At 33.0% G+C, this 6,297-nt stretch overlaps 1 long non-coding RNA gene across 1 annotated transcript; it reads right to left on the bottom strand.

Annotated features, from left to right (window-relative positions):
* Positions 1 to 1,644: 1,644 nt before the first annotated feature.
* Positions 1,645 to 3,734, bottom strand: LOC137654460 (uncharacterized). The gene is made up of 2 exons (XR_011046637.1): positions 3,084 to 3,734; positions 1,645 to 2,958 (listed from the first exon to the last, which is right to left on the bottom strand). It is a non-coding gene; the product is annotated as an uncharacterized lncRNA (long non-coding RNA).
* Between the last annotated feature and the right edge of the window lie 2,563 nt (positions 3,735 to 6,297).

The raw sequence follows: 6,297 nt of genomic DNA, 5'->3' as shown, positions 1-6,297 counted from the left end.
CAGAAATAAACTTAAGGAACTGTTATATGTACAGTATTACTTATTGTCTACTTGTGCAGCATTAGTGTTGGTACACTACTGTACTGTATAGCGTACAAGTATTTGTATGCATAGAGTAAAGTAATTTATGAATGGTAAGGGATTATTTCCTATCTTTTTCTAAAGTATTATTATACGTATGCAGTATTTATGTATGTACGCACAATATCCATGTAAACCCCGCTTATGACAAAAATTTACTTTCGTCTCATCGTAAGAACGGATCTTGTTCATAAATCTGAGGACCATCTGTATATGAAACTTCAACAGCCTAAATCTCCACTTTATTAAAATTAGCTAGATGAATTTTCAGAGTAGCCAAATGATCAGGTGTATTATCATCATAGAGTAATTTCAAGAGACCACTGAGTAGCATTTCTAGTCTAAATGAGATTAAAGAAGTTGAACAGGTAGGTGGAAAGGAATAAAATATTGAATGAAAAGTAAAAGGCAGAAAGTAATGTAACTAGGAGGGTAAATGGACACAGCAAAAAACCTTCAGCACTATCAACAGCATACTGTAGAAGTCAGAAATAATGACTAAATCCCAATTAACTAATATAAAGGCAAGAAATCTTGAAATCCATGAGAGGAAATAGAAGTAAGGATAATCAGAAAAAAATTGGACATATAGGTGAGAAAAGACCACAAGGAATGGATCTAAAATATTATCATTATGTAATTTATCTGGGAAACATTCTTAATATGAAAATCAAACAGCAGGGAAAGCAATGTAACTATGATTTCAAGGAAGTTCAAAGACCTATTTAAAAGTCTACAGTGTGTTGCACAAGGTAACCGAGGGTTATATCCCTATATTTGACATTCAATATACACTGTACTTTTGATTCTGATCATTTCAGTTATGGAACCTTTACTCTCTGGACAAATTTACTCCAAGAGATTTTGTTTATTCAAGTATTTCATATGATGATAGCTATGACTGAGACTGTCATTAAGAGATTTCCTGTTTAATAATTTTTCTAATGGCTACAAAACTTCTCAGTTTAATGAATGTGAATAAAATTTCAAAGCATCAGCATTCTAAATCTGAAGTGGTATAATGTAAAATTGTAGTTACAGAAGCTTTTTGTTTCTAACTTTTAATATATTCCTAACTGACTTCAAGAGGCTAAAATGTTGCTTTATTGTACACCATGTTTCTTTGCCAGTTTATCTGAATTGTTCATCTTATAGTTTTGTATTGACTTACTACACTTGTAAATAATCTTTCTTAAATTTATCTACTTTCTTTTTTGTTCAGTTTTGTCTTCCAGAAGTGGGTATTCTATTATCTGGAAGTCTGCACAAGTCAATGGTTTTTTGAGTTGTCTAAAATCTTTTCTACACAACGTTGATGCTGTAACTTTTAAAATTGAATAAATACTGATAATATCATGCACATACTTTTTATGGGCATTTAGTCATGGGACATTCCCGAATGACAATGCAGTAATATACATGTAATGCATTGGAACTATTCTTTTCATCACAGTAGCATCATAAAATATTAGACAGATGGAAATTGAAAAAATAAATAATTCGCCTGTTTTTACCTATATTGAATTTTTTCTGGTGCCAAGGGACTAAGGGACACAGGTGGTACTTTGGAACTACTTTTCCTTTGTAATGGTCTTGTTGTGATTCAAATTTGATAAAAATACAAAAAATCAAAGTTTGGAACAAGAATAATGTGAATAACAACCTTACACCACACTGATTAATAAGTATTTCTGAAGAGATACAAGAAGATACAAATTTATGAAGGAAAACCCGATTAACAATTGTAAAAAACTATATGCTAGACTCTCATGATGCCATAAAGTAATTACATCACATCTAACCACCTAGCTGAGATGACTTTTTATATTTAATTAAACAATAAAAGATAACACTTGCTTAGACAAACACAAAACAGGCTAATTTATGGTAATTTATGTCTGTACTCTGTACAATAGTTACAGATGTTGAATAAATTATATCACCGAGTTTCTATCATTTATGGCACAGCTATCCAGGATAATTACTAAAAAAAAATTACAAGAGACACATCTTTCAAGTCAACATGCATCTCCCTTATTTACTCTTTCAAACACGCACATTCTTTTTATAAAAAGGTACTGAAGATATATTGTACTTTAAAAGAACTGACAAGCTTTAAGTTACATGGCCATTTGAGGGAAAATAAATAACTGCTGTTTGTATAACTGCAATGTACTGATTGGTTTTATAAATATTCTGAAAGATACATTAGCATATATCAGCTAGTAAAAAATTTCATTGGGACTTCTTCCTTTTTGATCTTGCAGTTTTCACATGAAAAATTACTTTTTTTTTCTACAAAGATATAAACTATGATTTCAAATGGAAACCACGTTCTCTTAAGATTAATATTGCACTTCACACTGTAAAAGTTTGATTGTATTGTACAAAATGCATGGTGATCTGCATTATTTATTGTGAATAATCGTCCAGAATACAGTATAAGCATTTAAATATTAAATAACTCAATTCTTCACACAAAACATAAAAAATGAGTAACTGCATACAGTGTATGTATGTATAACAGAACAATATTCTACATATTTGTATAAAAAACAACAGAAGTTAAGCATAATAGGTTTTGAACGCTTTAACTCCATACATATAAGTCTTTTCATATAATGGATAAAATACAAACTCTTATATGGACAGATCTTTAAAATTATCAATTAGAGTTATCAAAAGCATCTAGCTCCAAACAAACCACACTAGTAACAAGTTTTGTAAACATTGGTAAAAGATATCCACCAGACGAGCATTCATCAAGATTCAGCATTCTTCCCATTTTTTATTGTCGATTGATACCCTCCAGAATTTCGATTACGGTTGACATTATTAGCATTGTGCTGTCCTTGTGCAGTGCTTGAACTTGCTGGACTAGAATGATGATTAGCATTATTAGAAAAGGAACTACCAATGTTAGCATTCTGGGGACTAGAAGTTGCCAGAGGACTAGTAACATTTAATGGGTCACTTGAACGATTTGAGAGATTTTCACTTACTCCTGTGTTAAGGTTTGAGTGATTAGAATGATCACTGATTCTCTGACCAGATGGTTGATTAGATGACACTTGATGACTGGTTGTTTTACGCTCATTGCTGCTTGTCTTTCGGTCACTACTTGTGTTAGTGTGCAGCCTCTCTATGCTTTCTGAGAGTTGAGCTAATTTCTCCATAAGTGTTCGCATGTTTTCATGTGACGTTTTCAGTCCTTCTTCAGATAAGGCTGGATGAAGATCCTGAATGGAAATATGGATTCTTTAAACAATTTACATACAATATTTATTAGGACACAAAGGAAGATTAAACATCATAATACCAAAAAACAAATAGGAACATTACCCCTAAAATGTTTGGCCAAATAATTTTTAAGGGCCCTCTTCGGGCAAACAAAAGTTTAAATTGCGAACCTTTCAGAAATATTAAAACTACTGTAGGCTACATCTAAATTCCAAAAAATTCCTCTGATTGTTGAAGGTTTCTAATCATAAGGGACCTAAATACATCCACAATAATACTTGAAACAGATAAATCTAACCTTTGATATCTGAGCCCAGTATTGGGCATGGATCTATATCCTTTAATAGCTACAATGGAAAGATTCTTTTCATAACGAAGGAAATGCAAAAATTTAACAATATTGTTCAAGCTAGTCCTATTTGCTAATATATTTCTCGACATGCATTTCATTCCCTTTGATAGTGCTTTGTCTCAATGAATATGGTGGATAGTTTCCATGCAGTTAGATGTAGTATGTAAGGGTTTGGATGTACAGTACAGTACTACTCCAAAAAAAGTTGTATGAGAAGTTTGTTTTTGCATGGCAACCTTTTCAGTCACTTCACCAATAGAGGCCAGACATCTATAAACCACTCTCTTTCAGGCCAATTAGGAGCCATAAGCATCATCCTGCTGTTTGTTAATGCCTTGAACTTGACTGCATATTGATTCATGGAGAACAAAGGAAAAACGTACAAATCTAGATTTGACCAGTCTTGTAACAAGCCATTTACTTTCCATGCTACAGGATCCGGAACTGGCAAACTAAACACCTCTATCTTCTGTTTAGAGATGTTCCAAACATATTTACATTATGACATCCCCACCATCTCCAAATCTCTAGACATACTTCCGAAAGCAGAGACCATTTCGTTGAAAGAACCTGGTTTTTTCTGCTTAATGGTATCAGTGGGGTTGGAAGTTATTTTTAAGCTACAGTTTAGGGATCCACACAATTTGATTGTGTTCATAATGGCAATTATTTCCCGAAACTTTACTTGAATCGAGCAAATATTTATTATATTTAAATGTATGTACTTTTCTCTAGCTTTTTTCATGCTTTTTGAAATCTACCTCCCACATTTTTTGAAAAAAATTAAAATTACTCTTATGGTACTGATAAATAGTGAAGACTACAATCATACAATGAAATACAAACATGAATGGTTGAAAAACTGATAATTTTTTGCATTGCTGTTTATTAGCGACAAACAATAACTTTACAAAGCACAAATGTATTTTCTTATTCCAAAAAATTAAGAAAAAATGAAAAAATTAAAAATTTTACATTAACATACGAATTTAAAAAAAAAACCAATACGAGAATGAAACTAAAAATTTATTGCTTGAAATACCCCAGAATCAGGCATTATAAAACTTTATTAAATTTTTAGAATGTGTTTAAAACTAAAGAAGTGGATACTTGTAGAATTTGAAGTGAAGAAAATGTTTTGAGATAAAAAGTATCTAGAGATTTTTTCAACTTGTTTTCACTGATAAAGCTCTTAGGTGATAGCTACTTGGCTCCTGGTCCCATTTCTTACTAGATATATTACCTCCTCTTATGATATACTAAAATGAATAATAAAAGCTTATAAGGGGTTTCATAGTATCGATATACTCATGATCACATGATTTCACTACACCTGTATCTCAAGGGTTGTGGTGGTTGATGTGGTAACGTCCCTGACTGGTGATCGCCAGACTGGGGTTCGAGTACGGCTCAAACTTGTTAGTGTTTTTGGTCGCTGCAACCTTACCATCCTTGTGAGCTAAGGATGGGGGATTTAAGGGAGCCTATATGTCTACCTGCTGAGTCATCAGCAGCCAATGCCTGGCCTTCTTTGGTCCTAGCTTGTGTGGAGAGGGGGGCTTGGGCACTGATCATATGGTCAGTCTCTAGGGCTTTGTCCTGCTTGATAGGGCAATGTCACTGTCCCTTGCCTCTGCCATTCATGAGTTGCCTTTAAACCTTTAAACCTCTAAACACTACATCACTTTGTGTGAAAGCTCTTCGTTGACTTTGAAAAAGGCACACAATAGAATCCTTCTTCTTCGGCATGATTGTAGAAGTAAAATTGAAAAAAATAACAGCAACCAAAAAAAATGTGAATAACAATGGCAATTGAAAAACCTCAATAATAAATCGCACAAACACATTCATTTATTAAATTTTTAAGACAAAGGTTGGCAACTGATAGGACCACATGAATCTCACATACATTGTTATTGTTGACCGACTTATCGTACACAAAACAATAAAATATAAATAACAAAGACTTTTCTCACAGAGCAACAATGTTGGTGGTTGCTATGTCAGAGATAAGGAAATTCTGGGTGTATGTGTGCAAACAAAATTGCCTTCTAGATGACCATCTGTCTGGCAATAGAACACACCTTCAACACAGTAAAACAGATAAAATCAGAAAATGGCTGTTTGACTAAATACAGTACAGTGCATGGGCTATTTTCTAGGCTGCCGATACCCTTAAGGAGTGCAACTCGGCTGCAGTAAAATAAAGTTATTTTAGAGCTAATTTAAACCATTTTTTTTTGTTTCTCGGTCAATTTTTTTTTAAGCATTTTAAAGATAATTTTATCCACAAAAAAATTGTACATTGGAAATTCTCTTAGCATTTTATCTTCTTTTAATATATATCATTTTATCAATGGGTATATATTACTTTTTAATAAAACTAAGTAAACGTAAAATAAAAACGGCAGAAATGCACACAAAATGGCGCCCAAATGCTAGCTGGACTCGGAGCGCCCCACTCCATCATCGCCATAAAAAAGTTAAATAACCACTCCCTGAAGGGAGCAAAAGTAGTTACAGCTAAATCAAACTGTGAAAGAGGAGGTTACTCAACTTTGACGACTAAAGGGAAGCTATCATGCGAGGAAAACTCCAAAAAGTTGAGAAAGGGCGCTCTTGAC

Source organism: Palaemon carinicauda, chromosome 15 (assembly GCF_036898095.1).
Source record: "Palaemon carinicauda isolate YSFRI2023 chromosome 15, ASM3689809v2, whole genome shotgun sequence".
NCBI lineage: Eukaryota > Metazoa > Arthropoda > Malacostraca > Decapoda > Palaemonidae > Palaemon > Palaemon carinicauda.
The sequence above is the reverse complement of the archived record's forward strand: the minus strand, read 5'-3'. Positions and strand labels throughout refer to the sequence as shown.